The 22,029-nt window shown below is 37.9% G+C and overlaps 1 protein-coding gene and 1 long non-coding RNA gene across 4 annotated transcripts in view; one reads left to right on the plus strand and one right to left on the minus strand.

Annotated features, from left to right (window-relative positions):
- ACYP2 (acylphosphatase 2) overlaps positions 1-22,029 on the plus strand; it is a 65,186-nt gene that overhangs the window by 28,792 nt on the left and 14,365 nt on the right. The gene's annotated exons all lie outside the window — the stretch shown is intronic.
- Positions 11,347-21,915, minus strand: LOC148217177 (uncharacterized). 2 transcript variants are annotated; one of them, XR_015797640.1, is made up of 4 exons: positions 21,533-21,915; positions 18,828-18,969; positions 16,404-16,513; positions 11,347-15,323 (listed from the first exon to the last, which is right to left on the minus strand). It is a non-coding gene; the product is annotated as an uncharacterized LOC148217177 (long non-coding RNA). The 2 variants fall into 2 exon arrangements; XR_015797639.1 differs by having other exon boundaries at positions 11,347-16,513.

The raw sequence follows: 22,029 nt of genomic DNA on the forward strand, positions 1-22,029 counted from the left end.
GGAGCGCGCAACCTAGATCCCTCGCATGCGCAATTCACAGTAGGGTTCGCACTCCTATGAGAATCTAATGCCACTGCTGATCTGACAGGAGGTGGAGCTCAGGCAGTAATGCAAGCGATGGGGAGCAGCTTTAAATACAGGTGAAGCTTTGTTCACTCGCCCACCGCTTACCTCCTGCTGTGCGGCCTGGTTCCTAACAGGCAATGGACTGGTACCGGTCTGCAGCCCAGAGGTTGGGGATCCCTGATCTACAACATACAGTATAAAGACTGTAACAGCCACTATGTAGGACAGACAGGCAGAAGGCTAGCAGAGCACATCCATGAACCCCAACTAGCAGTCAGAAGACATGATGAAAACTCCTTAATCTCACAATATATGGAAAGACTCAACCATAGTTTCGACTGGGAAACTCTGCATCTTAGACAAAGCTAAATCCAAAAATGCGAAGGAATTCCTGGAAGTTTGGCATTCAGACAAATCAGCCATCAGTAGACACATAGATATAAATGACATTTATGCACCATTCAAAAGAGACAATAAAAAAACTAAGGAAACAAAAAGACCAGAACACATCCTCTCCAGCAACCAGATAAGCAGGAATTAATACCAGACAATCTAGCAGAAAACTACACCCTAATCAAGGAACTACCAAGGAGAAAACCACACCCCCACCAATGCTGGCAAGGCAAAGTATTGTATATCAATAGGGAGCAAACCCCACACTCACTAGCATTGATGATGTTACCTAGTCAGGAAATGACACGCTCAACCAAGCTCAGGAAGCACCAAGGATTCCACAGTTCTTTGTCTCCATATGTATGGTTTCCCACTGCTACTCCAAGGTCCAAAGTCCTTGTATTGTTCCAATAGAAGAGAATATATGTAGCTTAGGGCTGAACTGTGGAGTCCTTGAAAGCTCTTTGAGCTTGATTGTGCTCTCTGAGCACCAAGGACTCCTTGTATTGTATTTCATGAATTATTTCAGTCTCCTCTCATTGGCCTTACCACTGATTGGCCAGATGTCTTCGTGCTCTTACTATCCTACCTTAATAAGCATGAATATTTTTTCCTTTCTATAACTATTCTTCACCTAATCTAGCAGATGCAACATCTGTGGCCATAGTTCACACACATCATGCCTAAAATAGCTCTCCTGCAAGTACAAAAGATTTGTATGTATTATGAAAAAATGGTTGCAGTAGATTGATTAAGGTAGGAGATTGCTTAAATTATGTTCTGTGTTCTTTTAAATGGAATGAAAAAAAGCTTGTTAGCATTTTTCAAAATCAAAGTGCTTTTTAAAAAAGTGATACATTAATCTGTAAGACTGCCAATGACAGGAACAATAACAGTTCAAGTAGAGTAGAAGGCGACTTATTTAGGAGATGTAGTATTCCTAAGACCACTGGAATTGCCACTGAAACCTAAATATGTTTGCGTGTGTGGTGGTTGTGGAGTTCACACCTTTGTGTCATCTCATTGTGCTTTTCCCTATCTCTGCTCCATGTCACTGCCTAGCAGCAGTAATGGAAAATATAATGTCTGGCACTAGGACATGGAGCAAGTGATTACATACTATGGAAAGAGACTTCAGCAGATGCTATTTATAGCAATGGTTTGATCTTTCACTCAATCCGTAGTTCTACCCAACTATTGTGGACTTTATCCAGGATGCACATTCTCAGAAAGTTGTTAAGGCAATGTTAAAAGCAAAGGAGCCCAGCCCTTTTTTTCCATTTGGTCACTTTATCATTGATCCTTACATGTGTGCGAGTGAATGTGCAACCTTTATGGGCTTACGTATTCTGGTTGGCTGTGCTAGACATACTGAGGGATATGGAAAATTACATTATTGATGGCCTGTGGCAATTTCCGCATTTCAAAACTCATTTAGAAATAAATCTGTTTTTAGATTTCCTTCTTGAATTTGGACTTGAATGAATGACTGCCCAGACTGTATGTTTCCCCACCTCTTGGATTTTAAAATAAATCCCATTTACAAATAGGGATTTATTTTCAAACCAAATGAAGTTTGTTGTTTTATTTTCAGAACAGGAAACTGATATTTTCTTCATAATATCAATCGATTGCACTGGACAGCACAACCTGAAAGGACAATACAGCCATACCTATTGTAATCCCATGATATCTTTCCAGTTGCTTGTTTGACCTCCCCCCACATTCCTCAAGTTTACCAGTTGATGCTATTATCAAACTACTACTTAAAAAAAAAAATCTAACATTTCATCCTCCTTAATTTAGGCCAGTTAAATTCAGGCCCCTCTGGAGTGATAAAGAACATGTCTGCCTTCTTCAACATGTCAACTTTTCATCATGCCATCATGCCTCCCCACCATTCCACCCCTCAATCTTTGCCCCATTTCTTCAACCTTTCCCCACAAAATGTGTTTTACCTATAGGTAACCCTCCTCCAAACAAATGATCTTGTTTCATTGGATTCACCCCAGAGGAAATTGGGTTGAACAAGGTAGATAATATTTTGACTTCCTGCCTTTCATCTTGAATATAAGAAGTACTCAGAATCCTGTTCTTGAAGCTAGAAGCTCAGATATACTCACAACGACATATAAATGCTGAATCAGGCCAAGTCCTTTTTAGTTCAGCATTTTGTTTCTTACAGCTCCAACCAGATGCCTCTGGGGTATTCACTAGCAGAAGCTGGAGATATACCATACTCACACCATTTTTCCCATCAACTAGTACTGGTAGTCGTGCTGCACTTCACTTGGAGATAACATTGAGTCTTCAAGACTAATAGCCCTTAATATATCTTTTAAAACCATCCAAGTCAGTGACATTGTATGGTAATAAATTCCACAGGTTAATTATGCATTGTCCAAATGCTTTCTTCTGTCTGTTTTAAATCTTCCATTAATCCTTCTGCCTTCTCAGCTTTAGCTTGCCTTTCTTCCAAGTGTATTCACTGGAAGCCTCCAGTGTATTCATACTTCACGTTGTTGGGAGATGTGGCAAAGTCTGTCTCAGTCATGAACACTGCCTGTTCTCATCTTATTACATCAGTTATTTTTGAGTTCCAATTCCTTCCACCTCCTTTGGAGAAAGCAAATTGAAGAAAGAAGAAAGATCAAAAGAGAATGATAGGAATAGAACCAAGGAGGCAAAACTAGAGGATAGAGCTGAATGCCAAGCCACTTGGCATGCCAGGCATGTCACCAGTATTAGGATGTAAATTAAAGTCCTCCACAGTCAAAATATCTGAAATTCAATTGTACATAAGTCAGTTTCCTCCCTATGCCAGTACACTTCCCCAGTCAAAGTGCCTTTGTGTATTTCAGTGGAGTTGTAAAAATTTCCTTTTAAAGAGAGTAAGATGAACTGAGTGGTGCCTGCTTTCCAGGCATAAGGTCCTCCTAGCTGCTCCATTTAAAACAGACACTCAAGAAGCAGACCTATGATAAAGGCTTTTTTGCTGACATTTTCCAGAACAGACAGGCTTAGGCTAGAACAGCCTTCCTTCGGTTGCTGCCCTCTATACGTACTGGGAGTGCAAATCCCAGTCTGTGTTAAGAGAAATTCTATTTTCCTGCCATAAATCCACTTATTTTATAAAAGACAGCTGGATGTGGCATAATAATATTATCCTATAGCATAACAATGTTATACTGAGTACAGTGTTGAATCATGACCACAGGGAGCACATTCAAATTCCTAGTTAATCATGAAAGCTTATTGGGCAATTGGGGCCAGAAACTATCATACTGCTCAGTTTTCATTGGCTTCTTATTGTGGGGATATTGGAAAAAAGAACATTATGTGTATCACCTTGAACTTATAACCTGTAAAGAAAAGGCAGAATATATCTCTAACAACAAATAATTCAATAACCATATTTATTGGTAGAAACAATTGTCTAGAAAGATCTTTGCCCGTTTTGCAAAGAATTAGATCAAATCTTTATTATGATCATAGACCAGCATAAGAGAGGCCCAAATTTCTGATTGGCTCAGTTTGATGGTTTTCAGAACTGCAACTACATTGGTCTTTTTCTCCTCAACATCTGATGGAGATGGAGTTTCTGGATTTGCTATAGCTTGAGGATGAATATAAGTCATTTTTCTGTAAGATGGGTAGCTATACAAATTTGATTGATTGATAGATAGATAGATAGATAGATAGATAGATAGATAGATAGATAGATAGATAGATAGATAGTCTGATCATCCTGAAAATGGTGGGGAAAGCTACTTATCACAAAAATGCAAAATCACTGTAAGTGTAGAGAGAGATGTATATGTCTTTTGGGTCTTGGCCAATATTGGGAGTACTCCACCAGAAAGATCAAGCAAGTTCAGACAAGCAATGCTAATTTCTTGATTTTTACATATAGGACTGTTAGTCACCAAATCTTGTTTTATTTCTTAAGTAATCCCCTGCCATGAAGTGGAGAGCAATGTTTTATTGTACTTGTGTCAACGGCTCTTTCTGTAATTTGTTTGCTAACAATACACAGCCAGCTTTTATTACCTTTTCTTCTCGCAAGCCTGCTTTCTTTCCAAGTCACTAGTCCTATTTTCCTGGAAACATTACTGCATGGAAATAAGACATTGCCTTTCTAGAATTGGCAAGCTGTTTGGGGCAGAACAAATTCTTTTCAAATGCCCTCTTTTAAAAAGGTACAACTGTTATGGAATGAGTATTCCGCCAAAAGATTATATTTCTGGATGCCTTGCAGTATTCAATAGGGGTATGATTGGCAAGAATATTCTCTCATAAGAGAGGTGTGCTTAAAGATCTCTATTTCTTTCCCCCACCCAAAAAGCAAAACAAAACTAAACCTATCAGATTTTGGCTAAGTCATTAAATAATTTACTGCAGATGTCATTGTGAAGGCAAAACACAGTGATGTCCTTTGTGTTACTGTTTAGTTCCTGATTTTTAATGAGTAATGATTATATCCCCAAAGTCTAAAAACAAAAATAAAAGAGTATTATGGCAAATTAAATGTTGAATTATATGTTAATATTTCAGAAAAGCATACCAATGCAGTTGATTTTTGTTAAGATACATTGTCCTGTAGTCAGGACTATGAATGACTGGGAATAGTATGAGAACTGTATAAGAATACTGGTGTAATAAGGGCAGAAGACCAGGGCCCTAAGTCAGTAAAGTATGAGCCCCCCCTCTCCAACATCATAACATTGGCTTATCCTATTCTAAATGGAAATAATACATATTGCTATTTAAAAAGCTTCATTTCCCATAAAACTATTAGGTTAAAAAAATAATCTATTCTCATTTAAAGAGACCCATTGATTAATGATACTGACTTTATGGATAGGCATAATGACTAGCATCATGATATGGAATGAGCACACGTATGCAGAGCATAGAGAGACTGCAGATCCCCCTTTTTTTAGTATAACCCATTGGCAGATTTCAAATGTGCAAATCAGCCCTAGGTCTTCAGGGATTACTCATTTTGGACATGAATAAACTCTCAAAATCATGTATTTGCAGAACTATTTACATGATTTGCCAGTGCTAATCAGTTTGACTGAACTTCTTTCTGCTAATTTTATTACTGTTACATGCCCTGTAAATGAACTTTTCAAATAAAAGCCAACATTGGTATGAATGCACTAGTCTTTATGGCATTGTAAATTTTGATAAATTATCTATGATTTTTAGAAGATAGATTCCTGTCTCTAATATTCTTTTTGGACATTAAAGTAAGAGGAGGATCAAATGTATTTCTAATAAACTTGCATATTTGGTGCATATTGCAGATAAAGAATGTTTCATCACAGCCAAGAGTACCAGAAAATATATTTAGTGCTGATAATAGTTGTATAATAGTTAAAGCTTTTGCCAAATTAAAAGAATAACATAAGATACTAGCGATCTTCCTTGCTGTCTTAAAATGAAAATTTGTCTAAATATTTGGGTTTTATAATAGAGAAGTAACAATGTACAGCTTTTTCTTGGCCAAAGGTCATACTTGACCTTTAAATAGCATACTGAAGACCAAACAACAGTGAGAAAGGACCAGATCCAAAACTATTTGATTTGAATTAATGAAATTAAATTAAAATATAACAAAAAGAATATGGTTAACATGATTATTCTCCAGTCATATATTTAACAGTCCCCCTATTCTGCTATACTAAAAGTTGCAGCTTGGTAATATTTGAAGGTCGGTGTATCTACCCAAACTTTTTGTAGGGCTGAATGCAGCTCAGAAGACATGGGCTTAGAATGCATGTTTGCTTTAAAAACTTATTTATTTATTTATTTATTTATTTATTTATTTATTTAAAATTGGGTGCCACCCAATTCTGAACCAATGGTAGGTGGCATCTAAATTTAATGAAATAAGTATTCTTTGTGACATTTCTATAAGGTTGGTTAGTAAGTATTAAGACAAAGACACTCTCAAGTTCAATTCAGTGTTAGTGACTACAAGAAGACTACAACAGGAATCTTGGCAAAAATATGGAAGAGGTTTGTCATTGCCACATTCCAGGATGTTTTTCATCTTCCCAGTTTGGGTCTCCTATTTAAGTCCCAGCCAGGTCTGATCGAATTTACTTTTTTGAGATTAGCCATGTTAAGTCGGAGCTGCAGCTAGTAAAGGTAGTAAATATTAGTTGCCTCTGTATTTCATAGGAAGGAGCTAAGGGTAACAGAGACTGCATTATCCAAGGCCATCTAGTGAGATCTTGGAGAAGATCAGATTTAAATACTGTATGGAACTTTCTTATGCACAGATACTTTCCTTAGGCCATATTCTACGCTAGCAGTTATTTTTCTTGCAGAGTTACTTGCAGTCACTGAAGAATGATCACATCTCTAAATATGAAAGGAGAAGTATATCCTTAAATATTATTACTTCTATATGATTCTGATTCCAAGGATGTTATATCTCCCAGGGAGACCAACCATGCAATCCATCATTCCTATGGTATTCAAGCTTTTTGTGAATGTAGTAATGATGTCCTGGACACAATGGTTATGAAATCAGATCACAATCAGGGATTGGAGGTATAAAGTCTGTAAATGTAAAAGGGGCTGGATCTTCTCCAAACTGATACCCCCCACCGCCCCCCATTCTGTCTCTAATTTCTTATGGTAAAAATTATTGAAACTTCTGGATTTTATTACTGCAACTTTGGAACCACAATGTTCAATCAGTTATTGTGCCAATCTATGTCATTCACCTTTCATTATGAGTTGTTCTAAGAACAGTATAGTTAATACTGTAACAGTTATACATTCATTACAGCAAAATGCATGTTCAACTATTTTAAAGTGGTTGATGAGGATGGCTGGCAGTGGAAGGCAACATACAAGTAAAAGGTAAAGTTCATAGATAGATTTTGTTTGAAAAAAAGCAGTAAAAATAATTACTTGTCCACAAAATCCTGAAATATTTTTCTTGTAGGCATTGGCTTCTATCTCAATCCACCCACAGGCCTCCTGTTTCCGATTATTACTATTAATTTCCCATTTAGCTGAAGAAGTGAAAGGCAGGAGTAGTAAACATCCTTTAAAAATTTCACAGCCATTTCCTGTAATTTCATGGCTCTTAAGGCTATGAACTATTGTCTTAGAAGTTTTCATTTTTAAACCTAAGAATCAAACAAATTCATGGCTCTTTGACGGCTACGAAATGTGGTGGGATGCCTCCAGATGCAACCCACAGAGAACAAGCAGTTGAACAGGGCATAAGCATGACAAGAGAAGGGTCACTCCTGTGTTAGGAGATATATAATGCATCATTGTTCCATTCCCTTGGAAGAACATCACTGAAAAATGATGGTGTGATATAGGGCTTATGTATGTGAATATGCAGACTGAGGATAATTCCACGTAAGCATTGGTTTTGCCTCCCATATTCTTTGCAACATTTTTTATATTGCTGCATGAGTGTCTTCATTACTATTCTCATTACTGTGCTCTATCACTGAGCTAGTCTGTAGGGGAATATGGAAGACAGGCACCAGCTACCTCCTGCCCTCATGGCCTCACTCTTCCCTTGTAGTATCTGCTTGTTCCTGAGAGGAAAATGCTAATTAACTAACTAACCAGCCTGTGATGTTGATTGGAAATGCTTTTCTTGGTCTACATCACTTTAGGTTTGCATGTATGAGGGTTATTTCTGTTAGTGTGTGTATGCGTACGCGCACGCCTTCAAGTCAGCATTAACTCCTGGCAGTAATGGCCTGGTCTAGGCCCTGCAGTTTTCTTGGCAAGATTTCAGAAGTGGTTTGCCATTGCCTGCTTCCTAGGGCTGAGAGAGAGGGACTGGCCCAAGATCACCCAGCTGGCTTCAAGTCTAAGGTGGGACTAGAACTAACCCCCTCCTAATTTCTAGCCTGGTGCCTTAACCACTACACCAGCCTGGCACTCTGTCTGTTAATGTACCTAAGAAGGTCTCTCTTGCATTTTTTTTTTGGTAACTTCACACTGTTTTTAATATTTGGGGAAATATCAAATAATGGAAAGTTAACAAACTCAACAAATATTAAATAATGGGACATAAACATAGTGAAACATCCATAAACAATGGAGAAGAATTTAACTGACACACTGAAGCAAACCAGAAAGCATGGGAAAGCCTTTGTTAGATTTCTAGAGAAGAAAATGGCTGGGTTAGCAAGTCCCTGCCCGCACAGGGTTGGTATCTATCTATCTATCTATCTATCTATCTATCTATCTATCTATCTATCTATCTATCTATCTATCTATCTATCAATCATAGTTTTGTAAAACTTACATCATACCTTATATTATTTCAATACTATGGTATTTATACAATTCTGATTAAAAATTATTAACTCTAATGTTTAACTAGTTTAATTAATTGAATATTCAATAAAAGAAAGAAATATCAATCTTAATTATGGTTTAAAATATCAATGCTAATAAGCATGATAGTATTTGGCTTTTTTATTCAGTGTTGAGTATAACAATAAAAAACCACTGCAGGTTATATCAAAATATTGATATAAAATGTTTCAATCTTAGGTTGATTACTAATATTAAGATCACTACTCTATTGTTACTTAATGCTGTTTGTACATATTGAAAAAGGAAAGAGACGACAAACAAAGCAAGTCTGACAACAATTAGACCACCAGTAAAAAATGAAAAAAAAAAGAAGAAAAAAATAGGTTTCTAATTTACCCTTTTTGTGCATCTGTTAATTATAATATTTATAAACATTTAGGCCCCTTTAGAAACCAAATTGTAAGTGATTATATTTACCATGCTATGTGATATATTGTATGCATGGGAATATTCTTGTTTAAATTTTGTTAAACCTTTGTTGTGAATATATATTGTTAATATTGCCATTGCGGCATATTCTTCAAGTTAAGTTCCCAATCAGTTATTGTTGGGATTATATTTTTCTTCCAGTATTGTGCAAAATTTATTCTTTGTAAGCATACAGTATATCTCATTAAATTGTGGTATTTCTTGCTGATTTTTTTTTTGAAATTACTCCTAGTAAGAAAAGTTGTGGTTTCATTTCAAATTTAAATTCCAAAATGATTTGCATTGTACTGTATATATCTTTCCAGTATTTTTGAGTCTACCACATGTGGTACTACAGTATATGATTTGGCTATCTTAGATATTATTAATGGCTTCAGTGTTAAGCAAACTGATCTAATTTTCATTTTCTGGAATAATGTACAGGTTGAAACATACTAAGTAGATGACATTTTACTCTCAATTTTGGGTTGCAACTAAAATAATGTGCACAAAAGTCAATATTAGGGAAAATGTACACACAATTAAATGTATTTTAGGGAAAGCTATGTACAAGAGTATGCAAAGTTTTTTGTGCATTTACAAAAAAGAAAACTGCAACCGGGATGAAAGAGACATACGTAAAAACATGATAATAACCCTGCTGGATCAGGCCAAAACCCATCTTACTCCATCTTCTCAAGTGGCCAACCAGATGACTTTGGGGTACTGACAAGCAGGAGATATACCACACTCCCAACCATGCAAATGGTATTTGGTGGCTTACTGGACCCAACCTGGAGATAATACTTAGTCTTTAAGACTGATAGCCCTTGACAGACTTCTCCATGAATGTATTCAATCCAAGCTATCCGAGTTAATGACCAATACAATGTCTTGTGGTAATGGATTCCACAGGTTAATCATATTCAGTGTAAAGAAATGTTTCTTGTGTGTATTTTCAATTTCCTCCCAATTCATTGGATGACCCCTCATCTTAAGTGTTTTGAAAAGGGAGAAAGATCTCTCCTATTCTATTTCTTCCACACCATCCATGATTTTATACAGTTATGCCACTCTGTTGCTTTTTTTCTAAATGATAGAGTCCCAATTTTTCTAACTTTTCTTATCAAAAAGGTGTTCAACTATTTTTGTGGCCCTCTTCTGAACTTTCTCTGGCTCTGTTACTGTATAACGTTTTTCAAATAGGGTGATGTATGATTGCAAACCCCCAGAACTAATATGAAATCTGTCTGTGGCTTATGAATCTAGTACAATACTTCCATATCATACTGGAAAACTGCAGAAAGTTTCTCCCCTAAGAAGTGAACATATGTGTATGACAGATCATCTCTTGTTTCTCTTGAGATGATGTCTCTGTTTCCACTTTAAAAATGAAATCAGCATGGCTAGGCAGGGTCAGATTTAAATAATGATAATTTTCAGGTATATTTACCATAGGATGATTGTCATATTACATGTCCCTATATACCAATCTTTGTGTGTGTGTAGATACATATTTGTCATATAAAAAAGGGAGCTGCTGCAATGGTTTTTCCGTTCCTGGGAACAGGGATAGCAATATGTGTTTTTTTTAAAAAAATCAATATCAGTATCTATGTTTTTGTGTCACACTATCAGCATAAATGGCATTTTATACTACATAATATACTAAGAAGCTTATATCTAAGTATTGATCATACAGAAGAGGAGAGAATACATCCTTGCACTTAATTCTGTGCATAAGTCCTAATGTACAAAATGTGTCTTTGTGGTTCCAGTTCAACACTGAAAATGCGTTTGGGTAATGTATATACCCGTTATACTGTCACTCTAGTTGAAGTGGCACAAGCCACCATTAGAACTATCACAGCTAATGCAGATTTATAGATTCACATTCTTGTTTTTAGTAGGCCTTGCCTATCTTTGCTCATACCATTTGAGATGCCTGCTGGAAAATTGCTAACAAAGAGGCTTACTTAAAGCAGGGCCTCTTTCTCTCTCCACCCTCCCCACACTCAAAGGCACTCAGAAGTGTTTGGGAGCTGTTTAGATAATAAATGGCTTCTAGCTTCAGTAAAAAGAAAAAGGATGCTCTGTTCAGAGGGCTTTATTCAATGGGAAGATTCGTGGGAAGGGCAGCAAAGTAAAATGGCATGAAAAGGAGAAAGGAGTGCACAACCAAATTAGGGATGTCAAATTATTAATCACTATTGATCACATGTAAGTGCCAGCTTGGCACTATAAAAGAGGCAGAGAGCAAGCTACTTAATAAATAGATGCCTAGCCATTATAAGGGTGAACGAAGGGAGGCGTGTGTGATATTTCTGGTTTCATTACAGGCAGAGGACATTTGTAGAGTGTCTCTGAGTGTAGCAAACCTACAAATAGATACAGAGATTATAGTAAGGCCAGTGGGGGAGCTATCCCATATGGTACTTTTTCACTTCACTTAGGCTTTCATTTGTTTGTTTGTTGAGAAATTAATTTTTCTTTTGTATGTATGACCTTGCAGCTTCCATTTAAAGCATAAGAACTTGATTTAAGAGTGGTTGAGTCTTCAAGGCATCTGATAGAAGAACACATACCTAGAAATATTGTACAGAAAGCTGTCTTTTTATATATTGGTTCATGCATCACACATAGATGGTTTTAAATCTGGTTTATAAAACAATTACAGTGGCTTAGTTCACAAATAACACTCAGTCATAAACCACTTTATATAATATTAATTCATAAACCACTCAAGCAATACACCAAGCCAAAACAAACAACCCACATTACAGGTAGTTCTCGACTTATGACCATTCGTTTAGTGACAGGTTGAAGTTATGATGGCACTGACAAAAGTGATTTACAATTGGTCCTTGCACTTATGACTGTTGCAGCATCCCTGTGGTCACATGACTGTGATTCGGGCACTTGGCAACCATCATGCGTTTAAAACAATTGCGTTGTCCTATGGTCACATGATCACCATTTGACTTGCAACCTTCCCTGCCACCTTTCCCATTGACTTTGCTTGTGAGAAGCTGACTGGGAAGGTGGCAAGTCACAGTCACGTGATGCCTTGCTTAATGACCATACTGCTTAATGACAAATTTTCCAGTCCCAATTGTGGTCGTAAGTCGAGGACTATCTGTGTGGCTTAGCATGAGGCATGAATCCAATGTATATATGTAGATTACTCAAAAAAGGGTGGTTAATGAAAACTGCCAGATGTAAAAGCACATTCAGAAGAGGCAGGCATAGCTGAAATCACATTGTTAAGTGCTTATGGAGAATGGGAATGACAAAAGAGTATCAAAGAGAGATCTATTTTTACTTTATTGATTAAACAAGGCTTTTAAGTCTGTAGATCACAGCACATTATGAGTAACTATCTCATCTGCTTACTGAAGAATCTTTAAGATGACCAGGAAGCAATAGTTAGAACGGAATATAAAGAAACTAGCTGGTTCAAAATTGTGGAAAGAATGCATTAACTCTTTATTTATTTAACTTATGGGCAAAATATATAATGGAAAGTGCTGAATTAAAAGCAAGTGAAATTTGAATAAAAATTGCTGGAAAAACTAACTACCTCAGATATCCTGATGGTTTCACTTTTATGGCTAAGAGTTAGGAAGATTTAAGAGATTTAAGGAATGTTTTTTAAAGGTGAAAGAAGTGCAAAAGGCTGTCTACTATTCAGTATTAAAAAAAAAAGATTATGTCAACAGTCAAGGCAAACCCAATGCAAATAGGTGGAGGTCAATTTGCAGTGGTAATAGACTCTTGTCCTAACTCAAAGATCAGGAATGGTGTCTGTAGCCATGAAACAAAGAAAACATCTGCTTGGGAGAAAAACTATAGCAGATATTGATAAAATATTAAAGTGCAGCGATATCACTGCTAATAAAAATACATAGTGTCAAGCCCCTGTTTTTTTCCAGTTGTAATATGACTGTGAAAGCTGGGCCATCAGAAAGACTAAACAAACAAAAATGAATGCTTTTGAATTGTGGTACTGGAGAAAATTATTAAAAGTAATTTTGTTCTAGAAGAACAAATCACTTAGTACTAGCCTGCTCATTAGAAGCACTAATAATGCAACTAAAGCTTAAATACGTTGGACACAACATGAAGGCAAGAGTCATAAAGAATGATCCCAATCCTTCGAAAAATCAAAGGCAACTGAAAAAGGGGCCAACAGGAAACAAGATGGCTATTTATTATCATAGATGATGCAAGGATGAGCTTACAGGAATTCAAAGAAGCAGTTATGCACAGATACTGCTGATGAAATAGTGTCCTTTGGGTGACAAAGAAGCAACTGTACAATTGAACAACAACAAGCATAAAATATTACGATTTTTTAAAAATTGCAGACCTGATAAGCTGTGAGTCTTCAGATGTTGCCAAACTGTTATCCTTCATCATTGGCCATGCTATTTGGGAGTGCTGAAAAATATAGTTCAGCAAGACCTCTCACAGCAGAAACTCCTCACCTTGTGCTTATCTCATTTATAGTAAGACTGCTTAAACATTATTTTAATACAATGCATATTTTTATTTTATTTATTTATTTATATTTCAAATTTAGTCACTGCCCATATCACTCACTCACTCATATAGTTGCAGCTCAACCCTTGATTTCCATTAATCAGAGTTCTGAGATCTGCGGTAGAGAATATAAATAATGACTAAGAAGCCTGATTCTTAGTTGTGACAAGCACAAATGTGAATCTACAGTTAATTTTAGCAACCTGCAGTCAAACATCCACAATTACAAACTTATTAAAATGCTTCTCGCCAGTGTCTACTTGGGGTACAAGTAATCCTGGAGATTTCCAGGTTGCAAAGGTTGATCAGGCAGTGGAACTGGATATATGGAAAATATCTAAGAAATGTTTCAGGTATGCAAGGACTAAGGGAGAGGTCAAGTTCTTGAGTATCCACCAAAACAAAGTTGTGTTTTAAAATGCTTCTTGTTGGTGCCCATTCTGGGGAGAAGGAATTTTGGAGATTTAAATAAAGCAGTGGAACTGGATGTAGTTGAGAAAAGTTGTACTTGAGAGATATTTCAGATCGGTGAAGGTCAGTTTAGCAGGAAAAACCTAAGAAAGTTCAAGGTCTCAGGTGGACTATAAATTATCCCAGTGGATCCCAATTATTATTATTGTGAGCCACCCAGAGTCACCCATTGGGGGAGATGGGCGGCATACAAATTTGAAAAATAAATAAATACATAAATACATAAATACATAAATGCAGACTAATGTACAGGTAGTCCTCGTTTAACAACAATTTGTTCAGTGACTGAAGTTACGGCTGTGCTGAATGTATACTACTTATGCCTGGTCCCCGAAATTACAGCCATTGCCATGTCCCCGTGGTCATGTGATCAAAATTTGGGTGCTTGGCAGCCCACCCACACTTACAACCACAGGGGCACTTCAATTCCCCCCCACCCGCTTATCTCCCTCTTGTCTCTGCCCTTTTGACCACTCTGCACAGTGGCACTCCTCAGCAGCAGCAGCACCAGGGCTGAAGTAGAGACCTGAGGCCTTCAGCAGCCTCAGCCAGATGCCACCACCCCTGGGCCTCTACTTCAGCCCCAGTGTTGCTGCCGCTGAGGAGTGCTGCCTCAACCCACTGTTCTCCCAATTGTGCACACCATTCTCATGATACTTTGGAAGGCTGCAGAAGCTTTGCAAAGCATTGCAAGAACAACTTGTGCGATTTGCAGCATGGCACAAGCAGCTTGGGAAGAAGGCATGGCATCAGATGCCTCGCATAGGGCCAGGCCAGGCACACCTTGTCAGCAGTGGGAGGAAGAGAGCAAAGGTCAGCTAGGCACAGCAAGGCCTGCAGATTGCAGGGTGGCAGGAGTGGTGGGGGCGGCAGGGGCTTTGCACTCTGGTGCTAGGGTGACTCGCTGTGGCACAGGGCTTGAGATGGCACTCCTTGGTGTTCCCCAAACCAGGTGATTCCTCTTTCTGGCCCATGGGTACAGCTGTCTTGTCCAACTTGGGGCCAGTAATCTTGGGTTCATTAGCCAAATGTGGTCCCAGCCCTTGTTTCATGGCCCAAAGAGCACCCTAAGACAGACAGATAGATAAAAACATATTTCCCATTTCTCTTCTGTCAAAAAGTGCAAAATAGATAAGTCTCCACACACTTACCTATTTTGCTCTTCAAACCACCTCTTAAGACAGTTAGAAAATAAAAAAGGAAAAAAGGCAGAAGATCCCACCTGAGCTGTTTTTGAAGAGGAGGGGCAATGGGGTCAATTTCCCTGATGATATATGGAAGGGGGCCCATCAAAACTATAGTTTCATATTTGAAGTGATTAGATGGAATACATAAACCAATGACCCTCCCAACATTTTTGAGCCGTGGGTGCATCTGACAATTTGTTATGGGTGGGTCCTTAAACAAAATGGCTGTCATGGAGGCTGAAATGGCCAGTTTACAAAATGGCAGAGATGGTCCCAGGCATAAAACAACAATTTACTAGGTGAGTCTGCTCTTTGTCACCTTCTCTAGCTCCCCAGGATATTCATCATAAACTACCAGCTGATTTTTTTTCCTGGGTGGGTAAGAATAGTACAAACAAAACAGGGGATTCCATGTTCTTCACTTTTACTTTTTAGAAAAATATGTGATATCTAAAGGCATTTTTAGAAATAAAGACTAATTTTAATTTTGCTTAGAATTTAACTGTCTTTAAAAATTATAAAAAGTATAGTGGGGCAACAGGCCTGGTAAAGGAGATGTCCATGTTGAGCATTAGCGCCTGTGGCATCATACTGGGGATCCGAGATATAAACAAGGACCCTTAAAGCCTGAACACTGATAGTGCAAGGAGTGAGAGGATTATTACAGTGTTGCTTTCACTAGTTTCTACATCAGCAGAAAGCAGCCACTGTGACCACACAAGGGAGTTGTGGTGGTTGTCTTTATTTACACTTTTAGGATTATAAAAGAACTTCTCTTCCTATTGTTCTCATCAAAATGAGTTACAGTCATTATACAAGCCAATGCACAATAGTAAAAAATGAAGGTAGTTATATAATATAAATATAAAAGAAAATTATTACTTTCATTTGTGATTCTGCGATTTATCCATTTTTTAAAGAAATAACAATACTGTATGGATTATTTTACACAAAACCCACCATTCTGTATTCCCACACTAGATGTCAGTCTCCCATTATATTCCTCACATTCTAGATTCTTCTTTCATCCAGTTCTTCAGGCAAATATCAGAAAGGGCCTTCTGAAAAGTCTGCAGAATAAAGGACTAATTAGAGCTTTTAAGACTAGTATCATAATTCAGTATGTATTTGTTGCTGGATCAGCTTCCATCCATCTTCCACCTGTTCCAACCTGTAGTCTTTTCTTGAAAAACCCTGGAAGAATCGTATTTTGTGCTAATAACATTCTTAAGGCTTGGGCTAAATTAGGGCCATGATGCCTCTTTCTATTTCAAATGTGCAAGGCCATCCTCTGTTTTCTGTGATATAACGAGCACAGTGTTGTTTTTGTGGTGGCACCTCTATAAAATGAAAGACACAAACCTCTCTCATCTAATGTATTTGAAACTGCAAATTAGTAAACATAAATCTATGTTAAAGACTCAGATTGTTACTAGTAATTTCCTTTTCTCAGAGAATTTTGAAAAAATTAGTTCTGTGAATTGGGGATTATGACATAAACCCTACAAATCTTTGAATAACGTCATATGAGTTAAAATTAGAAGTGTCAAGTCTGTGTATTAGACAGTTTGAGGACTTGCATAAGATATTTTGCTGCTTGAGGCAAGGATGGTACCCTCAGGCCATTCCACATATAAAAACAACTGAACTGGCAGATGAATCTTTTTCACCCTGGGATGGCATCCTTGCCATACAATACTTGGCCAGTTCTGTATGTCTCCTCCTCACTCTGCCAAATAGTTAGGGCCAGCCCTGACAGCCATGAAGAGGGAAACTTGGTATGAAAGCTGGGAATCACAATCTAAGACCAGGTAGAAATGCATCAGAGCAAGTTACACCACTGTTGCTTAGGTAAGGTCCCAGCCAAACCCGTGTAGCTTTTTATAATCTTCCCTATTGAAATGGTACAGCGTCAGTAAGCAGAGCAAAGTCAGAGGCTGCAAGTGCTCCAGTCTCCAGGAGAAGCTCCAAGTTAGGGCTTCCCAGATCTCTATGGGGGGAGGAAAACTCCTGGTTTGAGTTCTAGTGTCAGAGTCTTACTACCAATGATAAGATTGGTAGTACAAATAGTGCTTATGACATCTCCGCAGAGCTAGAGATTCTAAAACAGATTGTTGAAACATGGCACTGAAGGCACTTCCAGGGGAAAGAGTACTCTGACACTACCCCTTGGCTCTCTGTTATGCCACAGAAGGTCTTTGAGCACTATTGCCAGCGTTTCTACACTGAATTATGGAGGAGCAGATGGTACAGTATTGCAGCAAGATGCATGCTAGCTCTGGTACAGCATCTTGATTCTGGGTTTGGGGCATATGAGAGCTTGTGTGCTTTTATCATCTGTTCTGTTTATTAAGGCTTCAAGCCCTGCTTAGCTATGAGGCTTCTTAGAAGCCTTCTTATGTCATGAATTGGGTTCATACATCATGCTAAGCCACAACATGCCTCCTTAGCCTGTTGTGTTCACTCAGCCAGCATATCTCATTCTAACCTCCCCTGTGAGTTGTGAAGATCACTAGAGACTTGTTCTTATAGCATGAGATAACTTCCTTTGCACATCACCCATAACATCTTGGTAAAAGTGTGACAAAGATAGTAAATAAAATGAACTGTGGTAGTGGTCTGGTTTTGGAATTTTTGAGTAGACTCTTTCAGCATACTTCCCCTCTTCTGTTCTGAAAATAATGTATTTATTTATTAGATATTTAAATACAATTTAAGTATAATGTTCATCATGTGCCCAGTGGTGTACTGGGGGGCGGTCTGCCCCTGGTGCAGACAATAATGGGGCTGCTGCTGAAGATAATCTGAAGGCCAGCAGCGGATGTACAGTTGGGTCACTGCTGCTGGCATGCTGATCAGCTCTTTGGCGGTTGAGGGCATGGTGCAGCCATGATGGAGGAAAAACATTTTGACTCCTGATGACTGCCCCCTGCTGTTTTCTTGGCACCAATTTTCAGAAAAGGTTTGCCCTTGCCTTCTTCCTATGGCTGGCTTCATGCCTAAGGCGGGAGTAGAACTCACAATCTCCTGGTTTCTAGCTTGGTGCCTTTAACTGCTACACCAAACTGGCTCTCAGTGATGGAGGAGGGGGGTGTTAAAAAATGATCTGCTTTGGGTGACAAATATGCTAGGTACAACACCGCATTTGCCCACATTGGCTGAAATATCATTTTTGGTGACTGCTGATACCGTCTAATGCTTTTTTAACAGGCACTGTCCCCCTCTTTTGTGCAGTGGTACTAATGTCAAGGAAGCTAATATTTTTTCAGTAAACCAAAATCAGTTAAGTGGCAAATATAACAGGCTTCTTTAATTCCATAATTCTACTCATTAAGAGACACATGTACCTCTGTTATCTACCTACCTACCTACCCACCCACCTACCTCTGTCATAATAGGATTTCCAGCAGTCTTCTGGAAGTAATGGATATTTTCAGTGAAGCCTCCCATGTTCTGAAAAAGGCAGAAGCTATTTTTGGTGCCATTTTTGTCTTTCTTATTCTTCACTGTCCTCATCTGTACTTGCCTGCATAGTAATTGGCATATTAGTTGTAATATCTAATAAGATTTGTTTACACATCTTCATGGCATCATGAAATCAGATGTTATGTCATGGTATCATGGAGAAACTTGAATGCTTTTGCTACAATTGGATTCTGCAGCAGTGGGAACAATTGAGAAGGAAAATTAGGAAGGCAAATGAAGAATAGCAGCATCATTTGAAACAAGATAACTTGCAAAGAATGTTGAAAATCACAGTACAGTGGTACCTCGGGTCACGAACGCTTCTGTTCACGACCAATTCGGGTCACAAACAGCTCCGGTCGCAAAATTTTGCCTCCGTTCACTAACGCCGGATCGGGTGACGAACAGGATCTGCGGCCATTTTCCCTCCTGTGACATGTGTTCGTGGCTTCCTGTAGGGAGGGGGACTCTCCCTCCAAGCAATAACCACCTCCCCACCCACCTTCCTGTCCTCCACGCCAGAAGTCGCATCGAGCAAGGTTAGTGTTCTCTCTCTTCGTACTGTACTTTGTGTCATATTTTTGTAGTTTAAAAAAAAAAAAACATATGGTTCAGAACAGATTAACCTTAGTTACATTGAACCTTATGGGGAAATTTGATTTGGGACGCAACCAAAATCGGTTGGCAACCAAATTCGGAGGGGTCAGAACGGATTAACTGTATTTACATTGAACCTTATGGGGAAATTTGATTCGGGTCACGACCAATTTGGGTCGCGACCAGAGTCGCGGAACGAATTAAGTTCGTGAACCGAGGTACCACTGTACATTTTAGATACTTTTCACTATTCAAGAAAATAAATGTGAAATGAAATGCCCTCTTTAATAAAGTCCCGGAGGTTCTGTTGGCTACTATAGAAGCTGAACATGATACGAGCAAGTCAAAGGTGAAAGCCATTTGGAATGATTTTTAGGTAGGTTGTCTGTTGGAAACACGTAGGTCATTGTATCTAGAAAGAACAGTAGGATCAGCAAGCCAATATTACTTCTCCCATTTGTTTAGCAGTGAAATATTATCTTTTATCCTGATGGACCTTTTGGGATAGACAGCAATGAAAACAAGATGGTTCAGTTCCCAAAAGGATTTGTCCATTTGTTCTCAGCTATATTTCATTCTTGCTGCCACCAGCTACATTTCAGCATGCATGTATGAATATGGACTAAAGCAATGTGTGAAATGGACAATTGATGTAAATAACTCACAGCAATTCATATCATTATGGAACCATAACTTTTCTTGAGTGATGTATTCCTTTATATCAGGCATGTTTAATCTGAAATCCCAGTGCCACATGCCCTCCAGAGGTTGCCATCAAACTATAATTTTTGATGTTGTTTGATTTTGTGTTTCCTTGCATGACAAGTTATCATTATCACTACTTTTTAAGTTTAAATTTAATTATAATTCAATCACATTTTAAAAGTAATCTGCCCAGTCTACTACTTTGTCCTACCTTGCCTAATTTTTAGAGTCCAGCTCGTAACATGCCTTTCAGTAGCTCTCTCTCAAAAGTTATGACAAACACTGTGCCTTCTGCCTTCTGTACACAGTATCGTGTTTCTTGTCATAGAGATGTTGCCAGATTTAGCTTATGCTAGATGATCAGTGTTTTCCTGGATTATTGTCATCCCATTTTGTCACTGTTTTTCACACGCCTCATACAGTTGTTTCAGAAAATTAATAGCTGTTGTCACTATTTGTTTGATAGTCAAGAAATTGGCCGATGTAGTCCACTCCTGATTTGTTTGAACCGACTACTGCTTACATAAAGTAAGCACTTTTTTGCATCACTGTTACAATTCAATAGCCCACTGAAATAGTGGTGTATCTTTGCTGCAGTTTAACAAGATTAATGAAATGAAATATGCAGTATAATCTTATGCAAAGTGTGTACTAAAACTATAGTTCTAAGTGCTCTTATTAGAGTAGAGATTGGCAATCTTTTCAGACACCAGTCTGCATCACATATTTTTTGGATAGTACATGCATATTTTCCTGACTGCAAGTTCATTACAGTCCTATTTCTGTTTCAGAATGCGAATGCTGCAAAAATATCCCCATGAAAATTCACACATATATATATATATATATATGTATGTATGTATGTATGTATGTATATGTATATGTATATGTATGTATATGTATGTATGTATGTATGTATGTGTGTATATATATATATATATATATATATATATATATATATATATATATAAAAAACACATACATTTTGCATGGACTTTTCTGAGAATGCACACTTTTTGAAAGTAACTTCCCCTACTCTCATGCATTTTTCTGCATGCTTTAACTTAATAAATGCATCTTTGTGTGTTTACCAGTTTAATATAGACATTGGAAGGGGGATTGCATTCCATTCCAGTTTGCATAAAGGTTGGTGAAATGCATATTTGATAAGTTTGCAGAGAAATATGTACTGAGTACATTTCTTTCTCTCTTTCCAAATTAACATACTTAGATTTCCATCTGTGCTCACTGGAGGGAGGAGGCATACCAAGACTTTTAAGAGGCAAAATGTTCATTTGACCCCTCATTCCCCACCTACTCACCTTCTTCGTACTGCTTCTTATGGCACCACTGTTTTTTTGTCCACTGAAGTCACTGGCCTGGAAACCGAAGTGGCAAATACTAAATAATGAAACAATTCTTGAGACTGTATTTTAACTGATATGTTTTATAGAGCTGTCTGCTTCCAAAATGATTGAGAGGAAATCCTTTGGACCTCACACAAGCATAGCACTTCTCTGCTCTTCATTAAAGAAGCACTGTCTTTTTTTTTCAGGCTTCCACATGAGCCTGGAAAAAAGAAGCAGTTTAAAGTCAATGTAATGACTTTTAAAGGAATAAAGAACAAACAAAATGAGTATGTGCTGACGGAGATGGAGCAGCAATGATACTGAAGCCACTGATAATGTAGGTGAATTGAAATCAATCCAAGACACGTCGTTCAGTTTAGTTCAGCGATTGGAGTTATTGTAAATGGCTGCTTGAAACAGCAGGTGCTGGGGTATTTCTACATTTATTTTTCTTATGTAAGCTTTTTAAC

The sequence above is a fragment of the Python bivittatus genome, unplaced genomic scaffold (genome assembly GCF_059951505.1).
Source record: "Python bivittatus isolate LINGU-HERP-01145 unplaced genomic scaffold, Pbiv_v1 ctg000020_np1212, whole genome shotgun sequence".
Classification (NCBI taxonomy): Eukaryota; Metazoa; Chordata; class Lepidosauria; order Squamata; family Pythonidae; genus Python; species Python bivittatus.